Raw genomic sequence first — 27,757 nt, 5'->3', positions numbered from 1 at the left:
CTTTGTATGCTCTTCTTTTCATTAGTATTAGATCTCCTTAGTTAGATTTCTTTATCATGTCATTTACATCATTATTCATGTATTTTCCATGCATTCTTTTTGAATGGTTCTTTGGATCATTCATACATTCAAATCGCAAAATAGTTAGGTTGATCTACTCTATATGCATTTCTCCTTTTCTCATTCTGCACAAGTTATTTAAAGCATTCTCTAAAACTTATTTCATTATCTTTGACATAGAACACCACCCTCATATCAACTTAGATTTACCATGTGATCTTCCTCTTTATGAAGATGAGTGGTGTATTGATATTTTCCATTCTCCTAATTTGGGTCTTGAATATAGGGATACATTTATTTAGGGTGGTGCTATATCCTCTTTCAATCCTCCCACCTTTATGAATCCCACTTGAACTCATGATTATTCCTCTTCTATGGTGTGCATTATTGATAAAGATGTGTCTTCCATTGCTAACATTACTATTTGGGATGAATCTCTAGAAGATAATGTTGATTATTCTCTTCCTCATGAAAAAGATAACATAACGATTAATAAATTTTCTTTTCAACATGAAAAGCTTGATTTTTATTCCTCTCGTAAAAAATACCCTACTTTTAGAAATATTATAAGTTATTTTATCAATGTGACTTTGACTTCATTTAATGCTCCTAGCAGAGATGAAGCATTAATGGAAATTGACCATCCCTACTCTAAGAATTTCTTGGGAAAAGAGGATAATGTTAATCTCCTTAATTATCTTCCTTCTTTTCATGAGTCTATGGAGAAGAAAGATCTTAATCAAGTTAATGTTTCACAGCTTATTCACACTCTAAAGGTTACCCTCCATCAAATAAACCTTTGATCACCCTTAAAGGTTGTTCTTCCATAAATCTCAAAGGGGACCTAGTAATTCTTTGGATTATCATGTGGTGTCTCACACCAATCATACACGAAATACTCCTTAGCCTACTACTTCTCTTTCACCTTTTTGACTTGTTCTTCCTCCTGCGCCCCATCTCTCTCAAAACCTTGGAATAGAATATGATTTGGTAGTGCAATTATGTAATACCCCACCAAGATTTCTCTTTGGGAACCTCTTCAAACATCTCCTACATGTCATGAAGAATCACAAAAGGCTTTAACAACTCTCCTCACTACACCTCAATCAAGATAATATCAATGCTCTTTTATAATGCATGAATGCTACCTCGATCCCACCGCAAATTGTGTTTACTCATGAGATTATTTGCCTCCTAAAGAAATTTAAGATCATAATGATGCTCTTAGGGTAGTTGTACTTATCAATGGTAATCTCATTCGTTGAACCTTAATTTGTAAGGGGCCAAAGCTTATTATCTATAGTATGGACATGCTCAAAGTGATTAAAGTTGATCCTTCAAATATCCAGCCTGACAATGTGCCTATACATGGCTTTGATAATATTTCTTTAAAAAAATTAGGCATCATCACTTTACTATTAAAGTAGGTCTAGTAATTTTAAATACTTTCATTTATGTTATGCCTAGACCTCTTAATTATGTCTTGTTTTGGGTAGATCTTGTATACATAGTATGCATGCTACTCCTTCATCAAAAAGTCAAGTTTATCTATAATAATGTGATGCACACTTTTCATGTGGATACTAAATAAAATATTTCTCTAAATGTTGAGAAGAAACAAGATCAATAATATAATGATGATCCTCCTTCTACAAGTGTCTCTTTAGAAGATGATTGGGGATCCTTAGATTTGACACCAACCTTTATTGGGAAGTATAGAGTTTTTGACCTTTAATTTATGAAATCTAAAACAATTCCTTTTTCTAATAACTTCGTAGCTCCTTCCACTCATGATGATTTTGTCAAACCTACTTATGATGACACAATGCCTAAGGAAGCTTCATTGTCTCCTTCTAATATGGCTTCTTGTTATGGTCATAGTTATCATTTATTATCAAAGCATGGACTCACATGGAATGGATGTGGTAACAACCAACAAGGAATTCAAGTACCCTTAGGCAATATGGGGCATGAACATTTTTATAAGACACAAGTCATCAACACTATATTTTATTATAATTCAGGATGTGTGCAATAAATACGATTACTAGACCACAATATAAAAAGAAACATAATCAAGAACATATTGAACTTCCATTTTACATGTATCATTGCTACCATGATCACTCTACTAAAGATTGTTAAGCTTTATATTACAAGATTCAACACCTCCTTGATAATTATGTTATATACATATCTCCTTATAATGAGTTATATTTCAATACTAATTTCTTTAAATAACATCTAAGTCCCTTTTATGTTGCTCTGTATCATGTAACATTGTTAGCCTATCCCTTGGGAGGCTCATTGTCATGCATGGTCCACTTTGTGAGTAGCATAATAAATCATATTTTCCTTTGTTCCCACACCACGAGAGAAAGAGAACCACATCTATCTTTCTCATTCTCCAAAGGATCCACTTTTTCCTTAGTTGTGTGTTCTTTGTTTATCATGGCACATCCAATCTTAAATCATTTGCAATTATGTTTCTATGGTAGATAAATCACTTAACTTGTAGCCTCATAATATTGTGCTATGTATTACATTATAATAGTGTGCTATCCATTATAATAATTTATTTTTTCACTTCTTCCAAGGTGTCTCATTGCATTCTTCCCCTCCACAGCCTCACAGGAGTTGTGACCTCTTTGGTTTGGACTAGGTATTTCTCGTGGATACTATCTTGTTGTTGAAATTGCTCTATCCTTCTTCATCACTTCCTTAAGATGCCAAATATGCACTTATTTTTCCATCTTGGGGGGGTGGTGGGGGGTGTCATACATGGTCTCCTTATTTGCATATGTTTTTGTTTAAGTAAAACATATACAATACACTAGCATATCAAAAATTGCTAGGGCTAGTTACTACTCTCTTAGCATATTTTGGATGAGTATACTTCCATAACACAATTTGACAAGGACTAGTTACTCTTCCTCTTTTTATATGTCTTTGATTGGTTGACTAGCGCACACACTTGTTACACCATTTGACCTATCCTATCACATACACAAACCATCCTCATGGTATAGGAGTACTATATCATGGGGGTGTAAAGTCACCACAAGGTGTAAGGTTTGGAGGATTGATTATCGAGCACACAAACTTGCTAGACCATTCAATCCTAGCCTATTTTGTGGGATTGACTATGGGACACACAAGCCCATTAGACCATTTGATACTGCCCCTTTTTGAATGGAATTGACTATCGAAAACACAAACTGACTATAATATTCAATCCTATTCATTTGGTGTGGTTTACTTGCTTATTAGGTGAGTTGACCACCCCCCCCCCCCACTCTCTCTCTCTCTCTCTCTCTCTCTCTCTCTCTCTCTCTCTCTCTCTCTCTCTCTCTCTCTCTCTCTCTCTCTCTCTCGCTCTCCCTCTCCCTCTCTCTCTCACGTCAGTGTTGCATCAAATTGAAACTATGATTCTTCCTCACCTATAGATGAGCACCAATAAGCACCCAAACTTATATAAATATCACTTTGATCTATTCTCTAAGAACCCATATGTAGGTCAAAGTTAATGAGATGTTATAAGAAAATATGATTCACAATGCAACATCCATAGATCAGATCGACACAACCTATAAACTTAAAGAACATAAAAGAAACATTTAGCCATAGGCAAGAAATATGCACAAATGATTAAATGTGAGAAAATATAATAATTTTATTGATGCATGGAAAGACAAAGTTAAAATCTACAAAATAAATATTTCTACAAAAGAATAAAAAAGAAGAACCACAAAAATATTGACAAGACTTGCCTTTATAGATCAAACATAACTGATATCAAGCTATGGAGTTCAAACTTCTACAGCACTAGATTTAAGCAACAAAATTGTAGGTCAAGAAATATCAGATAAAATTTAATTATGAGCATACACTTGATCATAAAAGTGAAAAAGAACAACTAGAAATGAAGGCATGTACACAAAGAAAGGTTGTCGGAGAGTCCCTAAATCTTTGTAGTTAATGGAGAACAACCATTAAACCAAATTTGATCCATGAAATGATATGAAATAAGCTAATAAATGCCCATGCAGTACAAAAAACATACCCATACCCTTTGCAAGTGGTAACACAGGAAGAAAAAGTGTTTGTGCTATGTGTAGAACCCCAAAAATGTAGTTCAGAAATAAGTATTATGTCCTCAAGCTTTCTCTTGGTCACCAATTAAAATTAACATAGGTGGAAAAGCACACAATAATTTTGAATTATTATAGGAATATGATTTGTCATCCATGTTGTTTTTGATGATTAGTGCATAGCTGGTGAGACAAAAATACTAAGGCTATTTGTTGAACTTCTAGGACCTTATGGGTTAAGAGAGGAGGTTTTAACACTTGGTTATGACTGTGCATATATTAGTGTTTTTGTGTCTTTTGGGAAGCCCATTGATGTGGATTGGTATGGGAAAATTTGTTGTGAGTATTGTTGAATGCAATGACCTAGATGTTCATATGAGGGTTGTGGATGCTGAAACAAAGGAGGTAGTTGAAGGCAAGGTCCTGGGTTAGTAGTCCCAATAGAGTGATTCAGTCATTTTGAGCAATTATGGACATCGATGTTCATTTTTATCTCTTCTTTTAGGGACAAGAAGCTATACTGGAATAGGGTATTTGGGATAGATGGTGGCAAGAAAATTATTCATGATAGGGTGCACAAGTGACATGATATTTGTGAGTGACATGAATGTATGATCTTTAGATATGGAAAACCATGAAGACCTACTTAAAATGCATCTGATCTAGGTGTTCTGTAATAATTGAAATTCTTGAAGAGATCTTTTCTTCCAAAGAAATTTTCCTATTGGAATCCTTAGACCAGATGGGTCTTGTAGTAATTGAAGAAATGAAAGGAAAAAAATTCATTAAGTTGGATATTACAAAGCATATTCGATTGATAATCCATAGTAGCAATAGTCTCTCTCTCTCTCTCTCTCACACACACACACACACACACATTTTGATCAGTAAATGACTAAAGCCTTGATTATATTAAAAATTAATACTAGAACATCAGAGTATCTCCATTCAAATGGGCACTGGTAGGAAATAACAGAGAAGAAAACCTCTAGTCTTGCTCGAGAGCATAGTCCTTTATTGTTACATTATTAAAAGGGGCATACTCCAATTGTCATTTTCCAAAGTTTTATTATCATTACAAGGAGAGGGACACAAGTCCTCTTCTAAATTTTTTAATCTTGATGATTCCTCTACCGATCAATCATAATCCTCTATCCGAGATGAATGGTTCAACTAGAGCTTTAAACTCTTCGTAGATACCTCTTCTAAGTTATTTTGCCTGAGATGCCTTCTCCTTACTGCCCTGCTACTCAGTAAATATAGCTTAAAGAAAACATTAGAGCTAGTAGTTAAAAACAATTGATCCCTTGAATTCCTAGCAGGATATTACTAAAATACTTTGGTTATCCATGTGGGACATTACTGTTGGAGTTAATCCCAATTAGTAGCTATACTCTCTCAATTTGACATCATATTTATTTCTAATGTGAGTTTGATCCTAACATTCATTAATCAAAACAAGAAACATTTTCAATTACTTTGAATTCTACTGAAACTAGTTCTAGTATATTAAAATGGGAGCCACTGTACTTTATTGATTAAATCTTTCCTATATGCAATAAGATTCCTACCCTTACTTTATTAAGTAATGCCATTATTAAACATCATATTGAGAATTTTTTCTTATTAGAATTGCCTCTGTGTATTTCTCTTTATGCCATCCTAATTACCCTTCTAGGGTGTTTTGGATCATTCCAATATGCTTAGTTTACCTATCGAGATTAGTGTGTTGTCCTCTTGTATTCACAATACATCTCTTCTATCGCAGCTAAAATAGACCCCACTAATATAAAGCAGATAAAAATACATCCTAAGCAATATCAGAACTGATACACTACTCCATTTAGAGGAAGCAAAGGGAAAAATAAAACACATCACTGATATAAACTTCATATATATTAATATCATTATGAATTTACAAAGATTAGGATTCGGGGATACTTGAGCTACTAAACATTATAACCTAGCTTGCAAACCTTCTAAAAAAGTTGCTAGCATTCGTTGTATCAAGCTATGACTATTATTATCCTTAATATAGTACACAAACTATAAACATAGCAGACTATATTTATTGCTATTCTGAAAAAAGAAACTTTAGATACAATCATTGCTAGCCCATATCATCACAATCTAGAAAACTTATGAAAGCAAAGCCTTCAGACCAAAGGGAAGAGACAATAAGGACCTAATAAAGATCAAACCAAAACATAGGGGTCGAGGGAAAAACATGGCAAACAAAATAGGGGAACCCTCAACCCATCTACTGGAGTTCAAAACTTGTTATCCATACATAGTACGTGTGAGTCTCAAACTACTATTTCCAGAAAACCATAATTATTTCAAGGATATCCTTAGGGTTTTTAGATTGGAAATGTGGTAGGAATTCGAAGGCACTCTTTTCCTTGCTTGATTTCTCTATGTTGGGGATGCAAAAAACCATTGCTTCCAGATTCTCTAGCTCCACACCTAGGTGTAAATAAGATTTAAAAATGCCAAGGTAGTTTTTGAGCCAAGCCTTGCCTCCATCCTCAACAATCCCTCTCCATCTAAAGAGAAACTGAATGCTAGCATCCATCTTCGTCCATTCTTGATTAAAGACTACATGCTCACAAAAAACTAGAGAAGGGCATCTTGGAACAATAGCTAGATCAAAATTCCCGAGTGGATGTGCCATATACATTTCTAGAAGAGGAGTTCTGAGTTTCTCATCTAAACTCATAATGGCTTCTTCCAATCCCACACACCAAGCTAGATCAAACAAATTATGATAGAGTTTGACCATTGCCCATTTTTCTACTCTGGCTCTAGCCAAACATCTAATGAATGCCCCTACTATATTGCTATTCGCTCTCCATGAGAAATTGTAATTGAAAATTCCTTCTCCTAGAGCATGGCTCACTGTAATTCTCATCATATCATCCACTAGTTTTAATAGTCAACTCCATCTCTCAGGGCTCACATTGCCACAAAATGCCATGGTTTGCACTTTTGATATGTGGAAAACATAGATATTGGTGTCTATAATAAGGTTAAAACAAGCTCAGGATGAAAGAGATGGGGCTATAATGGGTCTAAAAGGCAAAAAATCTACAAATGATCTAGAAGCATCCAGATACATGTTGACATCAGCAGATGCCACCTACGTGACGCCACTACGAAATGATACATGATGGGGGTAAGTGTTATGCCATAATGGGAAAGTTAGGGAAGAGATAACAATCTTTAGAAGTTAATAGGGGATAAAAAGAACATGTTTTAGAAATATTTAGTTTTGATGATGAGTAATCGACTGATAGTATATTGGCATTCTTATAATGATTTGCACAACTTCACTCCTAATGAATAAGTAATCTAAATTAGTAGACCTTTTTATATTCTAATTTAAAGTATTATTACCGGTTTGACAAATCCATACTTACTCTCTATCTACCCCTATATTTTTTGTGTAAGTGATATTATATGAATATACATGGAGATAATCACATTAATGAGGGGTATAAAAGATTGATTATATTAGGATACTGTTAAGATTTACTTGAGGTGGAAATACTGTTAAAATTGTAACTTGAAAACTTGAAAAGTTCTTCATGGCTAGTCTAGATCATAATCTAGTTATAGTTAGAGCTACTTTATATTGTCCATTAGAATGTTTATGATTAAATATTGATAAATGAAATAAGAGTTGGGGGCTATTATTAAGACTACCAATCATTGAAGACTAAAATATTTTCACCATCAACACCCTTATTTGCCAGCTAGTCTGCCTTTTTGTTGCCTTGCCAAAAAAATGACAAATTTGAGTATCTGCAAAATGGTCCAAAATATTAAGAACTTCTTCTAACTTTGAGTTTAAGACCCAGTTAGGCGTCACTCTTTTCCTAATTACATTTAATACAATTTGAAAATCTCCTTCAATGATAATCTTGGATAAGCCTAGATTTAGGAAAGTTTGGAGTCCTTCTTGCAAGGCTTCTAGTTTAGCCATATTATTAGTGATTGGATCTATGGATTTAGCCCTTTTCGAAATCCACTTGCCTCACTCATTATTAATGATACATCCAATTCCTGTAGAGACAGGATTGCCTCTTGATGCTTCGTCAAAGTTTAACTTGTCCCACCCAGTCGATGGAGGGATCCATCTGTAATTCTCCCTTGCCGCTTTATTCTTCTTTTTATAAATAAGTGGAAGATTGATAAAGTTTATCCATTTCTTTTTTATTGACCCATCCTAGCTTGAGAATGGTCCTTCTTCTTTTTGGGTATTTCTAAGGTGAGAGTTTAAAGTCTCAACTATACATGCTTCTAGTTTTTTGATAATCTCATCTGGCTACATATCCTGGTCATGAAATATTCTTCCATTCCTTTCTTCCATACCTCCCTGTTGGTACCCAATATGGACCTGGTAATTAAACTTCCAATGTGGAGTCTTGAACTTCTTCGAACTAAGGTTCGAAGTAGTTTGAAAAGGTTCAAAGTATGCAAAGGATCAATCTCCATTGCAAAAGACTTAAGTGGTTCAAGGTTCACTTCTAAGTTTGGCGAGCATGTCAGAAGTCCCAAGTGTTTTAAAGTGCAAGTTTAAGTGATTCCATAAAGCCTGCAAGCGCAAGTCCAGTAGCCCTTGATAATACCCAATTTCCAATTTTCCCCAAATTTTGGAAGGCTGTAGTTCAAATTGATGATTCACATTCATTGGTAAATATTTGAAAAGGACTTCATTTGGGTATTGTGAACTATGAATATATCAAGCTTTCTAATAATGATATTAAGTTTTTGGCGCATACAAATGATGATTCCTTATTTCCACGGGCATATGCATATCGAGCATTATCAAAGAAGCAAAAAAAAACTGATTTGGTTATATTGAGTTCATTTTTGACAATGAAAGATTCCAAGCACAGGGCACCGATGGAAGTAATTTGATCTTCATGAATGGCATAGAGGTCAGCATTGGCAAAGCGCATGAACTATTTGATAGATTTCCTATTCGAGTATGCTTTGTATTGAGTTTGGAATAGAGGAATGGCGGTAGGCAGTGTAATAAAATACTCAAAGCCCACGACATTTAGATAAACGACGGTGATAGTAATGATTGAATCATGTATAGTTGAAGGAAATGACATTCATTTGAAGACATTGAACTTAAAAGACAAGAATCTTCATTAATTGCAGAGAGTAATCAAGTATGGTGCGTCCTCGAGTTGAAAAAGGACGGATGAAAACTCCGCGAAAGTGGATTCCCATATTTGGAAACACGCATCATTTATGTGTGCTCATCACTAGACACATTGAACATTTGGTCTCTATCTAGAATTGTATTGCAGGGAGAGTGATTAATAATGTGTAATACATGTATACCACAATATTTGGGGATATTGTGTTCACACTCAGAAATGACAAGGAACACTTTTTCAGTCGAAGAACTAAATGGGAATTGTTGGTGCGTCCGAAGCTACAAGTATGAAAGACCAAAAATACAGGAAAAACCTGTATAATGTTCCTATTCGGAATTCGAAGAAATACATTTTGAAAATGGAAATTAGGAAATAAGTGTTATACACCATGAGGCCCCGAATACTGATCATATCATCCGCCATCTTGAACTCTCAACACACGCTTTTCGTAAAGATACACTAGGTGGAAACATATGCATGATGGTGCTTCAAATCCTCCTCTTCACCGAAATTAGAGCTTGGACCCAGGTGCTTCTAGTTTGAAAGGCCATGAATGTGAAATGCTCGCGCCGAGGCCATACTCGAATGGAGATCAGGTGGACTTCATTTAATTCGTGCATAGTAATAATGTAAATGAGAAGCTGTTTGATAGAACACATGGGAGGTATATGATAATGGTTTGACAAAATACCCATCCAAGGTCACCAGCGGTTTGAATGTAGATGTCGACAGTGAAAATCTGAAGGCTCGGGTCAAACTTTGTGATATCATGCACTCATGGCTTGAGGAATTCCGGTCACCCCAATCCTCACCTAATGAGTTGAAGCCACATAACACAAGATGCACAAAGTTGGAAGAAGGTTCGTGACTCCAGTAGACAGTTGTCTTGAGATGCGGCAAGCTATTTTGGGAAATCAGAAACTATATTAAAGCATCATCATCCCGATATGGCTGGATCCCAAGACTCGATTAGCATGGAGAATCCAAAGGTGCGAATTGGAGAGTTTTGGTAGTGGATGCATATCAATGCAATAAGTCAAGATGATACTAAATTCCTTGGATGCTCCCTTAAATTGTTAAGGATCAATACACATACGGTAGCATCTACATAACTGAAGAGTGTAATGGGCATGTATTTAATAAAATGCATCGACAGAGGATGCCACCATGAGAAATAACATCGGAAATGAAGGAAATAAATGGTTTAAATACGAAGGCACAGTGAGTGTAAAAGACCGAGAAAATGGCGATACATGGAAGTATAAATCGTTAGCAGACATTATAGTCCATGATGTATCATCAACTTTTGTTGTCGTTCTCACAGAGAGCTTGGTCAATTATGAATACTTTATAGAATTGGCTTAAATCATGACCTTGCATCCACTTATGGACTCTCAGCCTAATTCCACGATAGAAATACACCCCAAACTCGGAAATTTTCTCTTCTTTTGAGCTCATGTGTCCAAATAAAGATGTTACCAAGGTGTCAAGAAATGACAGATGGTCACAAATTCTAGAATACTCTTGGGAAATCGGAAAGGATCATTAAGGATATCAGTCATCTTTCATATTTATATCGATCCCAATTCAGTTATGTGGCTCTCAACATTAAAAATTATTTCCCTAAACTAAAAGGAGATAATAGGCATCAAAACATTGTGTTTATGGGGGGAAGTGAAAAGGTTAAGAGTAGAAGAGAAACCGTAAAGAGTTTCAAGAATCAGTTTTATAAATGAAAAAGGGAACTAATCGAAAGATGAAAATAAATATGTAAAGCAACAACATAAGTTTTCAGAAGGCAGACTTTGTGTTGCAGTAGGAGGGGAGAGTTTTTCCAGATTTTTTTAGTTTTTCTGGGAGAGATAGCAGACTATGGTGTTGCAAAAGAGTAGAGTTTTATTTTCTAGATTTTGTGTTAGTTATAAAGGGGAGATTTTGATTTTGAAATGTAATGTATGGGAGGGGAGTTTCATTTTCTTCTAGATGGTAATTCTGATGCAGTGTGTAATAAGATCTATATAGTCTTTTACATCTTAAAGAAGGGAGATTTGAGAGATAACTGCAAACTAAATCCTTGAGTTTGGGTAGTTTTTTTTCTACTGATTGTTATCTTTGTGTAACTTTTAGTTTTCTTTAAGTATGTCTGATGTTGCTGTTTTCTGAATATATTTTGATATCAAGACATCTTTAAAGCTTTGGTTCTTCATTTTCTAAAGAGGATGGAAATTACTTCTTTGATTTCGTTCACTTTATAATGCAACATTTTGGCAAATGAACTTTGTGTTATTTGCTGATTTCTTTCAGTTAGGTAATCTTTTTGCATCTATTTCGTGTTTACGAGTGGATGTTTGTAAACCTTTCTTGCTTTCAGGTTAAAAGCATTACTAGTTGTAGTGTAGTTGATTCATTATATATCTTACACGGGGAGCTATACCCAATAAAGTTCAGAGGAAGGTTATCAATCCAATGATATCTTATCCAACTATTAGTGCTGATTTAGTCTTCTTATCTTGGCATTTAGAGTTAATTTGTATGTATTTTCTTGGAAGACAATCTATTCACTAACACTCCCACATGAGGATAGATGGGCAAATATTCTAGATTCTACTATAGATACCTTTACTACTATCTGTTGGCTAGCCTTTGAGAAAATCAACAAGGGATTCTAGCATCGTTCCAACCCAACATGTGTCTGAGCCATTCCCAACAATGTTGTGTATAAGAACATCTATATAAGATGTGATTAGTGTCTTTGCTATCTTGTCTGCATAACACACATCTTGATGGGCCCTTAATACCCAGCTTGCGAAGTCTATTGACCATAAGGGTCCTATTCTGAAATGGTAGCCATAAAAAGAATCCTGCCTTTAGCAAACAAGATGAATCCCAATAGAGTTTAAGTGGGATTTCCACTTCCTCCCATCTTTGGGAGTGAATGAGAGCTCTATAACCATTTCTTACACTGTACTTGCCATCTTTTGATGCTTCCTAGATGAGATTGTCATTCCTTTCTAATTGCTTAATTTTCCTCCTCTGGATTATCTTTTCGTATACCTTTTTTAACTATTGGTTCCATGTCTGTATTATCCATAGATTTCCATTCCCAGCTTGTGATTCCATTCATAATTTTTTTGGTTTTATAATCACTGACCTTGCTTCCCCAGCATTTGACTAATTTCTCTTTGATGCTTACTGGTATCCCCATTTTGTTTATTGGGGGGAACCCATCTCATGAATCTTCCCAGAATAAGGCTTCATCACCATTTCCAATGTCCCAAGTGAGATATTTACTAATAAGGGTTAGGCTTTTAACTATAAAATTCCAACTTTCAGATCCTTTGGGGAGGGTCCTCATCCTAAAGATGGAAAAGGGATTAGCTGCATTAAGGTATTTGTTATACGTAATTTTAGCCCACTTATGATCCCTTTCTACAAAAAGGTGTCAAGTAAGTTTAGCCCCTAATGCTTCATTTTGCCAATTTAAGTTTTTAATACATAAACCTCCAAACTCCTTCGGTTTACATATGTTTTCTTATCTTATGAGGGCCATTTTTTTGGAGTCCTCACAATCATTCCAAAGGAAGCTTCTAAGTTTTACCCCAAGCTTCTTATTGATATGTTTAGACAAGGGAAGGCAGGATAACGGATACGTTGGGATAGCGGACAACACTGATCTAATCTTGGCGATTTTACCAGCTTTTGTAAGCCATTTAAGCAAGTGTCACATATTGCTAGAGAAGCAAGGAGGACAAGAATTGGAAATAACGTTCATGTGGAGTAGGTTCGAGGAGGCGATTATGTCGAGTGCAACAACAACCCCTCTCATATTTACAAATTTTTGCTAATAATTCATAAATTTTCCTTTACTCTTTTTTTCCAAAAGCCAATAGCAATATAGATAAGTGACATTTTTTAGAATTTTAAAATATATTAAAAATTTAAAAACTATTAGAAAACATAAATGTTTAAAAAATATAGGTAAGTGACATTTTTTAGAATTTTAAAATATATTAAAAATTTAAAAACTATGAGAAAACATAAATGTTTAGAATATATCAAAATGTTATTAGTTGAATTAATTAGCTTAATGCATCAAAATGTAAAAGAAAATAGCATTAATATATATTAATTTATTATATTATCTCATTCATTCTTTACTTATATTATGATATCTGATATCCTTATTTTTTTTCCCTTAAATTTCATAGATCATATATTGATTTGTAGAGCATGTTATTTTTAAAATTTTGATTATTTAAAACAAAATTGAATCAAATTATAAAACATGATAAACAGTTTATGGAGCGGACTAAATAAAAACAAACAGCCATGTCAAGTTGGAAACAGGCAGACTGCAGTCGATCGTTTGAAAACATCAATGTGCTAAAATTTGAGGCAATCAGACTTTTCATAGGCAACAAGAGGGTTGGAGCGTAAATGGTAGCTAGGCTAGCCGTTGGGAGACTAAGAGACCAAGTGTTTTTTTTGAAAATTTGGTGCTTTTAAAAAATTCCGTTCGAGTGGAGTGGAGCGTAATGGTTTTTTTTTTCCAAAATGCCGTTGGGAGATTGATAGCAATAACATAGTTGGGAGATTCATGCCGTTGGGGGATTTATACATTAAAGAAGGGGCAAACGAAATCCGGAAGAGAGGGCAGAGGAATGAGCTTTGTATTTGTATTGGAGGGTTCATACAAATCAGGGAGATTCATATGGCCTTGAAGAGAGGGAAGCATGAAGAGCGAATTGATATTACAGGAAGAGGCTCAAAGGTACCTTGATTCGTACCGTTGATTTTCGTTATGATTTGAGAGCATTCAGAGGGATCTTGAATCGTACCTGGCTTTTTAAAAGCTTTTCGGACTCCTCATCCTTCTTTTTAATGGGCCTAGATGGAATTCGTACTCTATCTCTCGTATTTACGAAGCCCTGCACGGCGAACTCGTTTCAAGGAAGGGATCATCTCCTCAATTTTTAACTTCTCATTCTGGGATGAATTCCGTACTCTCTCACATTTACCACGCCGCCAACATGAAGCTGATGTCCTGCAGGAGGGCTCCTTCTGTCTTCTTGTTGGCATACTTGGACAGGAAGGGATAATTTTGATAATCGATCACTACATTGCTTCTCTAAGCATCAGTGGTTTACTCTTCTCATGATTCAGGTACAGTAGCACTCCCTATTTAGTGATTTTGGATTTCGATTATTGGGTCATTATGAATTGCATAATTTAGAATTAGGGTCACAGGGTATACGAAGATCATAGAAAGCACGCAAATGCAATCTTCTTTTATCTTTTATCTTTTGCTTGTCTTTTTAACCATCACTCTGTTTTTATGCCTAGCAAGCTCCACTGTGATTGGTTGTGTCCGGAGTCCCTCTGTTTTGTTGATCCCTCTGTTTTGTTGAATTATGCTGGATGTCTGGTATGGAATTGGGCATGTCTTTTTTCATAGGGCTTCTTGCTGTTTGTATTTGAAACTGTCTTGAGTTATTTTCCCTCTTTGTGTTATAGAGATTTATTAAGTATTCTCTGGGTGTAGGGTTGGAGCTTGTTTGTTAGCTAGTTGTTTAGATTGAAGGTGGGTATCGTCATATGTTTTCTGCCAGGATTTAATTTGTAGATTTTTGCATCTGGGTTTATCTATTTTGAAGTGGGGTGTTCATGTTTTTGATCTTTCATAATAATAAATAGTCCTGACAGAAATACTCTGAATCATTTCTTGATCACAGAATGATTTGTCATTTTCACGACTGAATTAATGTTTGTCTATCACAGATTCACAAGCCATGGCATGATGTTTCAAGGTGGAAGCTGATTGGTGACAGTGTTGGTAAGGTATGGGCATCCTACGGAAAATTGGATTGGATTATGTAGATTGTATTTATGTTTTTTTATAATCATTGTGATACACATAATGGGTTTTTGAATTTGATGAACACCATGATCACCACATCATAAATATGGTCAATAGAGGAGCTTATTACAATAGGCAATAGATGGAAACACAGTAAAATTTCATGTTATAGATATTGTGGATTCAATATGCTTTAATGAATTTGTATTTGATCCAGTCATTACCCAATCATTGCTTGGTTGATAGATAATGCTATCAATTCATGTCTCAAGTTAACGCCTTATCTTTGACAAAGATTCACCAATAAAGGTGAATATTCTGTTGAGTCTTATTAAGAGAAAGTTTTTTGATATGTTTCCGTTGTAAAGCTAAAGCCAGGGATTCATTTGATTTCAGGGTACCAATAGTTGATAATATTCTGTGGGAGTTTTGAGCTTGCCATAAAGCAAGTCTCTAAAGGTATAATTCCCATACGATCAATTCTTTGATACTCCCCATGCTTATAGACTATACTATTTAGAAGATATGTATGCAATTACTTGTAAAGCGATTATTATTTTAGCTATTATAAGACATTGGACTTAGCACTCTAATTGCATAATTATAGTGTCTTTGTATTGGATCATATTACCGGATGTAACTTTTCTAAAGTCCAAGTCCAAGATATTTTGTGTCAAAGTTAGAGGAAGTAGTTATGATGAAATTAACATTATCTAAGTGGTAAATGTGTGACAAATTCCAATTTTCAGCCCTAATGAAAAACATAATGTCAAGTGTGAATTAATCCAATGGAAACCTTTGGGCATCTATTTCATTATAATTAAAAAGGTAATGAAAGTATTTAGATACTTGGGAAAGTTTAACCTTGTTTCTGGAAACATTTTATAATCATTATACATTGTTATGCATTCTTTGATAACTGTTCAAGCTTCATGGTGATTTAGTGTGAGCAAGGCAAGGTTATACTCTCTTTGAAGTAGGGAAAGATGCAACTTGTAGTAGATATTTTTGGATTTATAAACTTTAATTTTATTAATGATATGATAATTAAATAATTGTCCTTGTGGGTTGGTGGTGATATTATAGGTACATCTCTCATTGTAGCCGCATCTTGAAAGTATAGTTGGAGGCAAATGATCACAACCCTTTTGTACTTGCTTTTTGAAGTGGATGCTTTATAGGTAGTATAACCTCTACAATTATTATTTTTTACTGTTACTTCTGAAAAAATGATTTTCAGTGTCAAAATAAGAATCATATCCTTTGTGTTCGTTGTTTGAATGGTGATCCATTTCATTTGTATAAGTTTATTGCGAGTACATTTTCAATGCGTGCAGTTACCCTTGTGTCATTTGGAATTCTCCTCGATTGGCCTGCTGTAACTGTTTCAATGGTGGTTGTTGCTTTTCCTAGTTGGCCATTCTCTTTTCTTGCAGCAGGTCCTTTGGTTACCTATCCTTTAGCCACCAGAAGCTAAAAAGGAGTCTTTTTGGGTGAGGCAACAACTTCCACTTATGGGATGGTAAGCATTGCTGACTTCTGAAGAATATATGTCTTATTCAGTTTTGAATTCTTTTTCATAGAGTTTTTCTTACAAAATCTCTTTACAATTCTTTATATCACGTAAAGCTGATATGCTTATTTTGTTTTCAACCATTTTGCTACAAGTATTGCATATAAGCAATTTTAAACTCTAATTTTATGTTCTTTGGTGAGTTTTAAAGAAAGAATAGGGACTGGATATAGCATTCTTTTAAAATTTCAGTGAGGCATAAAAAAAAGCGCAAAATGTCAACAATTGTGGGGCTAAGTTTTGGTTGTTAATTGTTTAATCAAAGTAAGAAGGTAGAAAAGGGCAGGATGGGAAATTAACCAGAAACCATTACTGTTTTGGATGCAAATAAGGTAGAAAGCAGATTTCTTGCCAAGATAGTCGAGTGGGGCGCTATAATCTTTTGCCTCAAGTTCTCATTATGAGGAGTAGTAACATGAGTAAATGCCATCGTGTCAATGACAATTCTTATCACATCATCTAAAATTGGCAGGATTATTACCTTGTCTTTTTTGACACGATTTTGAATATGGTCCTAGAGGGATGAAATAACATCCCAAACATTTATAGAATCAATTTGGGGGTCTAAATTAGTAAGGCAGCATATTCTTAAATTTCCTTCTCTAAATATATGTTAGACATTTTTTAAAAGTCTTATGAAGATAAAATTGAGAATTAATAATATGAAGATAAATGCAATAAACAAATAAGACCTTCACCTAAACTCCTTTTCTTGTTGGTTCAGTTAAAATATAGAACACCCAAACTCCATTTGGCTTTTTCCCAATTCAATCTTCCATTGAGCAGTAGTAAGTGCTTGCATTTGTAGGAAGATAAGTCTCCAACTTCTAGATATATCCCATGCTTGATAACACAGTAAACTCCAACGAACAACAGATAATTTGTGATTGAAAATGCAGAAACAAGTCACGCAGGACATGGTAATTGGACAGCAAAGTTCCAGTATGAGCATGTGTCCAATGACAAGGGAAAACCAAGGCATGGTAGAAGATGAAGGATGGAGAACTTGTATGGAGAGAAGACAAAAGGATTGAGTAGATAGATGGTGCTGGGAGGAAGAGGATAGGAGGGAATTCCGAGAACTATGTTGTAATGGAAATAAATATCCCACACTAGAGCTAGTGCAATCGTGGATAGAAGATGGTAAGGAATATTCAGACGGGAGGACGAAACATTAAGGATATGAATGGTCAAGGAAGTAAGGTTTGGATTCTCCAAAGCATGCACCTATACTCTTCCCTTAATCTTCATCAAGATTAAACTCATTAAAGGTGAAAAAGAAGAAGCTAGATGGAAAGGATATGGATGGAATGGATGACTAAATGATATTATGATGTGAATAGGATAGACATGTATTTATGTATGTATACATTTTGCTCCTTGCCTAATAATGATCATAGGATGGAAAAAGATTATGATAAAGAGATATGTATTGAGGACATAAAAAATATATGGTTGTATGCAAGGATGTTTTTCTCCAAACCTTATCAAGATCAAAGAAATAGAGGGATGATTGAGCTATATAGGATGATTAGACTAAATGAATAATCAAACAATGATGGAGTGGGATGGAAGATATGCATAATTAAGATCATGTGGGTAATATATGGTTATATAGACATGAAATGCTTATCAAGACCACTAGACTTGTCAAGATCAAAGGTGGAAAAGGTGATGGACTCAAATAAGTTGGTCGATAAGTAGATTGTATGAAATGACAGGACATGCATAGATAGGATGTGGCATGGATGAAGTTTTCCCCAAAGTGTAGAGTGCAAGAGGATTGGTGATGGAGACACGAAGTGTCCGGATTCATGGATATTATTCCCCTAAAGATATGCTATACTAGACCATGTCTATTGGACTTCTGATCATAAAACTTGGTAGAATGATGCCAAGGGGGATGGAATGGCTAGGGAAAAGGAGATATATAAGGATTTATGCAAAGAATTGGATTTAATAATGTTGGTTGCGGATGAAGGACAAATGGGTAGTGCAAGACTTTTAGATTAATAGATGGACGTATTATCATGACCATGATTGACACATATCTTGAGGGGAGATGGAGTGATGAAAAAGTGTCTGTCAAATTAGATAGGGAGGTGGAACTAGATTTTGGGATATAAGGATCGAAAATGGATTTGGAGGATGAGATAATTTTAGGTAGACAGTGAGAAGAATTAGGAGTCAAAGATGCAATTGGATTAGCAAGTTTGGATGCCAATTTCGATTTTGTGTTGTGACACATTCTTCTATGAGTAATTTGGGATCCCAAATTATTTTTAATTTTGGCTTTTGATTTGGAGCTTTTGTGTATTTTTCGTTTATTTCTCTTCTTTATGTGCCTTTGTGGCCTCTTCCTTCTATTGCGCTTTTTATTTTATGTTCATTTTAGATCAAATTTTGATTTCTTCATCATTTTGAGTCAATATGTTGATGTTTTGATGTATGTCATTTTTAAATTTATGCATTATTTATTTGGCATCCAAGTTGCTTCCATGAGCATTGGGATTTGTGGATAAAGTAAAAATGATATGGAGGTCTTATACATTGGTCAATGTAGCCTTTGTTAATGTTGATGTGTGATAGGAGGAAAATTAAGGTCTTTGCTTATAGTGATGTATGGTAGGAGGAAAGGATTTTGTTCTAGGCATGATGGGTGATGGAATGTCAAAAGCCAAGATGGATTGAAGGGTGAAGGAATTGATTCTGAAATATTTGGATAGAAGAGATGGACTACTATATGAAATTTAAAGGGCCAACTAGAGTTGGAAGGTGGCAGATGGGGATGTTTGGGTTTTGATGTGGGGATTTGGGATGGATGGAAGGAGTGCAAATGCACCAAGAATGAGCTTGATAGCCAAGGCCATGGTAATTTTAATTTAATTTGATTTGGTAATTTTAAGTTGATTTTGAGAATATAACATGGAAGCAAAGACAAGCTCATGACGCAATTTAGATTGGATGAAAGTTGAGGAAAACATTTTTAAGGTTTGGAATTCATGAATACCTTGTAGAGGATTGGGATCATGCTATGGAGATGAAGACGTACATTGATCTTGAATTGGAGGGGGATCATGAGGAGCATTAGGAGGATTGAGATCATGGCATTGGGACGAATGGATGCTTTGATCTCGAGTAGGAATAGGATAATGTGGTGGAGTGTGAATATCTTGATCTTACTATAGAATATAATCATAAGTTGAGATGGAAGGGATATCTTTCTCTTAAGGTGGTGGATTATCACTGGACATGATGGAAGTGACTTATTGATCTTGGTAAGAAGCATTATGAAGTAATTGGAAAATATTTGCTTGTTATTGACAGTGATCAAGAGATTAATTTATACAAGAGACTGAACAATGCTTCCTTGCAAAACATTATGTAAAGAATAGAAACATTCTATTCTACAAACATAAAACTAAATATTAGAAACATTCTAATATTTACAGAAGATTACAATAGATAACCATTAGATACTAAACAAAGATGCTAGCTATTTATTATCATAATACCCCTTCTTAATGGTTAATCTATCCAAAGCACGAAGTTGTCAAAAAGTGTAAAAGGTAGATTTTGTCTGCTCAGAGTGCTTGGCACTATTCGTTGTGGGCTGCGAACCAAATTGCTTAGATAGGGCAGCTAAGTGCTTCCGACATTCAACCTTCATGTGCCCAAACTTGTGGCAATAGTTGCGTTTAATGTTTTTCTTCCCGGAGCCTTTTGAAGTTGGAGCAGATGACCTCTGCTGAGAAGACTGTTGTAAACCAAAACCACCTTATCTTTGTCGCAATACTCGAAGATGGTTAGCACTCGTTGCTTCCACGTGCCATAATGACGACCGTTGAACTTTTGATTTCCCTCAAGAAAAATATTAGTTAGAGATGCCATAGCACATTTTTTGGTGAAAAGGCGTGAAAAATCTGCGAAGGCATGTTCTTCAAGGAAAAAGAACAGAAGACCCAGAAAATTTGGAGGATGACTGAGAAGAGAGCTCAAAAAATCCAAAAAGAATATGTTGTCAGTTTCTGGATCCACTGGCTCAAAAGTTGAGGCACCTAGAAAAAACCATAGTTACAATGCCCTAGGGGATGACAAAATGGGTGGACAAGTTTTTGGTATGGGGGACAGAGGGGCCTTAATTTGGGGATGGTTGGGGGATGGCAAGGGACAGGGAGGGGGTTGCGTATACTATACATATGGAACTTAAATTACCAGTTATGAAAATATGTATTGCAATAGAAGATAAAAAGATGTAAAAGAGTAAATACTTGAACATTGCATTGAATTGGAACATCGAACATTGAACATAAATAGTCAAAACCAAGACGCTCACCATCCTCGGCAGAGGTGGCAGAATCTGGTGGTGCTGCTGGGGACGTGAGAATGGAGTCCCCAAGTCCTCGGTGCGTGCAAGTCTCTGGGACGTGCGGCAAAAAGAGGGGGGACGTGTCCTCTTGTTACTATGGAAAAAAAAGACAACCCATTTGAGATTTCAAAAAAACCCACCAAGAATCTATACATTTTTTTTTGATCTAGTACATAAAATTAAGGTTTTGAACAAAAATGGCCCTGATGCAAACAAAATTAAAAAAATGGTACACGTGCAGAAAAAACAGATGGACCTGGACAAAAATGGGTTGCAAAACCGAACCAGAAGTTGACAGATTCAGATCTCTCAGAATAGAAACCCTAGTTGGATTATAGAGAGAGTTGGAAGCAAATATGCATGTAAATAATTTTGAAAATAAAAGGCAAATAATTTCAACCAAGATATTATAATTATTTTCAAAAAAATTTAGTGTATTGGCTTTGATACCATATTACAAAGTAATTGGAAAATACTTGCTTGTTACTAACAGTGATCGAGAGATCAATTTATACAAGAGACTGAACAATGTTTCCTTAAGAAACAATCGTCAAGAGTAGAAACATTCTATTCTAGAAACAAAAAACAAAATATTAGAAACATTCTAATATTTAAAGAAGATTACAATAGATAACCATTAGATACTAAACAAAGATAATATAAACTATTTATTATCGTAATAAGAAGATCATCACATGGAGGAGGGTTATAAGATGTGTTAGAAATGAGAGTTTTATGAGGTGTAGGACAAATTGTTCTCGATAGGGAAGGGGATCATGAGATGGGATAGACAGGGTGTTTTTGTCATGATTTGGAGAGGGATAAGTCGATGGAGTGGGAGGGATGCCTCGATCTTTATTATGAGATAAAATGGACAGTATACCTTGATCTTGACATGGAAGGGTATCTTTAGATCAAGTAGAAGGTATAGTTTTCTCTTTGTTTGGAGGATGATGTATGCTAGCATGCTTTTAATTATGTGACTGAAAAATTTGAAGTTGTATGAAATTTAATGGTTCAGAAGCATTAAGGTAATTCCATTGAAGATAGAGGCAAGAGCCTACAAAACGGTAAATTGTGAGCCTCTCATCGGGGAAGTCTTGGGTTCGAATCTAATTGAGATTAACACATAATAATAATTAATCTTAACAATAATAATAAATGAATAATACATAATCTAGGTTTCAGCCGATTATATATCAAAAAAAAAATATTACATTGAAGATAGGTTGGTACCTCTAAGGTGTTAGAGGATGGCATGGGCATGGAATTAGATGTTGTAGGACTATTGGATGAGGGATATTGTCTCCTAATTTTTGATAGGTCACAATGTTGTGGAATCTTGACTCCCATAATTTCAAAGGATTTGTTCATCATTTCAGTCTTATGTTAGAGGGTTTGCAGGTTTAGATCAAGGGTTTATAACATACTTGGTAGGATAAGTGTTAGGGATGTGTTGGTATGGAGGGATATGCATCAATATAGATATAGCATTACTTTGGGTTGCTTGTTACATGCTATTTGATAATTTGTGCTATTCATTGGTTTGCCAAAAGGAGTTGTATTATACATGTGGAAACTTGGAGAGTCTTTACCAAAAATAGTGTTATGAAGATTATCAAGACTTTCATTATCATGATAGGGCTCATAGTCAATAAGATTATCATCATCTTCATTATGATTAGGGTTTTCGTTAGTCACAAATCTTGGTCTTATTAGAACACAATATGGATATAAGTTTTTTGATTGGATGGACATGGATGAAAGGGGGTTATAGGTGATTAGATTAAATGATATAATTTGAGGAATGGGGTTTGGCATAAGATGCTTTAACTACCATAACGATTTGGTCAAACAAGTTCACAATGTTTGAAAGTGGGTTTTGAATTGAGATTATATGATGTATTGGTTGGGGATTAGATAATGAGCTTTAGAAGATAAACAATATTGGAAGTTTGGAGGTCAAAAATCAAGATCCTAAAATGATTTAGTTTATGGATTATCTCTAATGTTCTTGACCTTGGATAGGAGGAAAGACATTCAATGTTTACAATCTTCTATACCCGATATGCTTGTCTGACCTTCTACTTGCTGCTAATGGGATCCTCGCATTGCTGTATGAATGTATGGAGAATAAGCCCACTGTAAGAAACACTAATTGCTGGACACAACGACCTAACACACTCAACGATGATCTTGGTTGCCCTTCAAATTATGGCACAAGATTATAATAACCTCCGTACGGCCAACACAATAGAACGAGCTCATACCTTGCCTAGTGGTATTCTTCATACTCTATTATGCCTCTAAGGATGCTGTACAATGGACTTGGTTCTGGTCAAACAATGATATACGACCAATGTTCCTCTTAGCTAGGGTGTACAATGATAACCACACAACTGCCAACCCTCTGTTAACCTTGAATATTAGAGTATGCCACAATGGTTATACACCAATTACTAAAAGGAATTGCCAAAATTTCCACAAGTTGACACCAACAATAGAAATTTAGATTCGATTCAATAATGATAGCACTTCATATTATAATGATCTTGGACCGAGAGCAGAGCACAACAGGGTGAGGAGTTACTCCGATAGAAACTATGGATGCCAATCGGGGGGGTCTTTCACCTCCAAAATGGAAGAGTTTTGAACTCCAACTGATAGTTCGCACATAGAAAGAAAATATCAAATTCCCATACCTACACCAACTAATCTGAGCTTATATATGGCTTCAGAGAGACTTCCCGAAGGATTACAAAGATTGTTGACACAACTAGCACAAGTCAACAATAAAAATAAAAAGTGCACGCAAGATAAAGTAAATTTAATGGCCCTACATACAAAATTATAAAACTAAATTATTTAAGGACATTGAGGACATCATATTATGATTCTCTATACTTAAGATAGATTATTGTTCTGAAGAAAGGGTTGATATTTCATTTTGGGAACCTCATTAGAACCTCAACAAGTTGCTTGTAAACAAAAAATAAACTATCTTTGTCTAACATACTTTTTATTCTACTAACCTTCTTGTCACTTATAGGGAAACTATTCAGGCCATTTTTGTAATTTTTTTTTCACCTTCTTTGAAATATTAAACCCTTCTAGAGAAAGACCGTAGGTGTTTCTATCATTTCCATAGAGACTTGGAAGGAATTCCTAACATAAATAATTTTGGCTTTCCTTGAATCAAAGTATAGTAGAATCAAGGTTTTAGAACCTTCCAATTCTTCAATCCAAGGAGTTACGGTTTCTCCTGTGAGGATTGACTTGACCTCTTTATCATGTTTTATGCTTTCAAAGTTTTTAGGCTTTGTCAATAACAAGTCTCCTCTCATGAAGGCCAAAAGTTACAAAATTAAAGTAAGAAGGTAGAGAAGGGCAGGATGAGAAATTAACCAACAACCATTATTGTTCTTGACAAAAAAAGGTAGAGATTAGATTTCTTTCCAAGAATAATCGAGTAGAGAGTAATAATCTGTTGCCATAAATTCTAAATATGAGGAATACTAACATGAGTCAATTCCATTGTGTTAATGACAATTCTTATTACAACATATAAAAAGGGTAGGATTATTACCTTGTCTTATTTTTGACACGATTTGGAATATGGTTAGTGAGGTATGGACTAATATCCCAAATATTTATAGAATCAATTTAAGGGCCTAAATTACTAAGGCGACCTAGTCTCAAATTCCCTTCTCTAAATATATTGTAAAAACCCCAACTAGTTCCTAATTGGTGAACTGATATTGTTTGTGTGTTTTATTTTTAAAGATGATACTCTATGTATACTCTGACAAAATTATTGGTGCCAATAAACAATGTTTCTAAAATGTAATTTTCAAAAGATATAAAGAGTGTAAAGGAAATACTAACAACACAACTCCATAATTACTTATAATTTTAAAGGAGAAAGGAAAGACATTTAACACGAACCAATTTCCAATATTTATTCAATAATGAAACCTGATTTCTTCCATAACATAATCCTTTGCGTTGCCGACTGAAAGGAGAACTCAAAATATATACTAGAGGCGGCTTCTTAACACAACACTCCCCATTCCCATCTTCAATGCAAGCCAAAGACACCTTCGCACCAGTCTGGTAACAATTTGTATTGCTCCAAATGCAGGTCGCAAGCAGAATATTAATAACGTCTAGCCTCAATGGAGATCACAGACTACACAAGCTGGCCGCAGGTTAAATCCAAAGCGCCAGATCTTTAGTAGATACTTGCTCAGCCCAATTTCATTTTCAGCAATCCGCCAACTTGCAGATATGGTGTCCAGATTGATATCAAACGCACATGCAGCATTAGTATTGAAAACGACAGTCACATATATGCCCAACCGGATCTTAATTCAATTGCTAAGTCTATAACAAAAACTCAGTCAACTTCCTTCAGAATATTCGTCTCCTTAGCCACAATAAACACAATAGGAGAATCCAACAAAATATCAAATCCACTATGCTTCAGCAATGGAATGAAACACTTATCAAATATAGTGATAAATTGTAGAGAAGCAAGGAAAACTTAGCTATACCTCAGCAGCTAAATTGCAAAAAGAATTTCCAAACTCTTATACATTAGCAAGGGCATATAGTTTAGAACCTAGGAAAAAGCCACAAAGGCATTAATTCAAAATATATAATCAAATGTGCTTTTTCCCGATGAAAAGAGCTCTCATTTATAAGCTTTTCGTTGGCAAAAGTTTCCATAAAATTCCATTTTAGAAAATGTGGAAGTTTCCCAAAGAACTCAACACTAGAAACTTTCCAACTTGCTTTTTAGAAATATCTCTTTAAGTCATTATTATAATAATATAAACATTATTATAATAACGCAACTCAATGAATAAATAAATAAGGGCTCATGTAATTATTAACCTGATCAACTGCAGGTGACGACCAACTGCCAAGCCATTCACTGTGCTGCTAAAAATAGCAACTACCCAACAACTACCCATAATAGACTTACTAAAAATAGTAAGTAATCAACTAAGACCCCCAAAACACCCTGCCAGCTCACAAGGGTGGCAATGATGAGCTAACTCAATCAACTGCACAGATTGACCAAAAACGGGGACATTAAATATATTTTAATTATATTTAAAGTCTTATGAAGATAAGATTGAGAATTGATAATAATGAAGATAAATGCAATAAACAAATAAGACCTTCACCTAAACTCCTTTTTTCTTTTTTGATTCAGTTCAAGTACAGAGTATCCTAACTACACTTGGTTTTCTCTTTTAATTAATGGATTGATATCCTCTCGCTAAGATGACGAATTGCGAAGGTATTCTTTTTTTGCTTTTTTTGTCTGTTTGTGTGTTTTTGCAAATATATGTATATAGAAAATTAAAATACTGAAATATGAACTGATGAAACATACAATATGACAAGATGCAACTTGAACAAGATATAATTTAAGCTTGATTAATTCAATACTCCAAATACATAAAGAATTATGATGATAATAGTGTGAACCCAGAATTTATTTCTCATTGAACAAAGTTGACCAAATATCACTTGTAGGTCCTAAATATTGAGCCGTGACATTCCAAAGTGACGCCAAAGATGACTCTCTACAATGTCAAATAAGTAGGACTTTAAACAGCCCGATCCACCTCCCAATTGTTCAAGAAATCACCAGTTTATGTACCTAGTATTTTTTCCAATTCAATCCGCCAACAAGCTGTAGTAAGGGCTCGAATTTGTAGGTAGATAAGTTGCTAACTTCTAGATATATCCCTTGCTTGATAACACGGTAAACTTCAACGCCTAGCAGATAACTAGCAATTGAAAATGCATAGACAACTCACGTAGAGCAGGGTAATTGGATGCCAAACTCCTAGTGTGAGCATGCACCCAATTGCAAAACAACTTACCTTAAACTCCAACACCTAATGTCTCCCAAGCACTAGTATTGATAGTAATCGAAGACCTCAAGATGATTTTTAGAGTTTAATCAACAATACCTCTGCTATCGATTAAATGCACAATTTCAACTTCAAACCCTCACCCATAATATCACAAAGAAAATAACAATTGAGAATGGTCAATTCTCAAAATGAGAATCATATTTATAATCTCATTTCTGTAACTTAGCTTCAAATTCACACCTTTCACTAAAGAGGCTTCAACTTCACAACACCATTTTATAACCTATAATAAGATAAAGTGCATTAACAATAATGAAGGCTCATAATAATGCAATAAAAAATAATTGTATCAATAAATAGCTCCAACCTTGACAGATGACTAAGTAGATGAATACCAACAATTGTGCCCAAACTACATTGGCAAAAAAAGAAACTAACCAAAATTAGACTAACTATAAATAGCAAGTTTACAACTAAGACCATCAAATCTTACTGTCAACTCACGAGGGTCGCGATGGTGAGATGACCAACCTTGGCTATAGGAACTGACTAAATTGAGGATATTACATAGCATGATTAAAGGATTGCTAGGTTGAATAATCAATAGGTAGGTCGATGTGACGAGCAATGTTAATGGTAGATTACATATAAATTATTGTAGAGTAAGGCTATCTAAAATGACTTAGAAGATCAAACAACATAGCATTAGGTTGAATGAAAATGTCCTACTAGGATGAGA

At 34.8% G+C, this 27,757-nt stretch overlaps 1 long non-coding RNA gene across 2 annotated transcripts in view; it reads left to right on the top strand.

Annotated features, from left to right (window-relative positions):
• Window positions 1–13,682: 13,682 nt before the first annotated feature.
• LOC149536156 (uncharacterized) overlaps window positions 13,683–27,757 on the top strand; it is an 83,066-nt gene continuing 68,991 nt past the window's right edge. The window contains exons 1-5 of one of the 2 annotated variants that reach the window (XR_016357209.1): window positions 13,683–14,488; window positions 15,104–15,163; window positions 15,579–15,641; window positions 16,269–16,363; window positions 16,596–16,704. This is a non-coding gene — a long non-coding RNA (uncharacterized LOC149536156). Of the gene's footprint in view, window positions 14,489–15,103; window positions 15,164–15,578; window positions 15,642–16,268; window positions 16,705–27,757 lie in introns of both variants that reach the window. The other variant, XR_016357208.1, reaches the window with a different exon arrangement.

This window comes from Cupressus sempervirens, chromosome 10, assembly GCF_028749045.1.
Source record: "Cupressus sempervirens isolate cs-2001-9-10 chromosome 10, ASM2874904v1, whole genome shotgun sequence".
In the NCBI taxonomy this organism is placed as follows: domain Eukaryota; kingdom Viridiplantae; phylum Streptophyta; class Pinopsida; order Cupressales; family Cupressaceae; genus Cupressus; species Cupressus sempervirens.
Note: the sequence above shows the minus strand (reverse complement) of the source record. Positions and strands in the feature narration are given on the sequence as shown.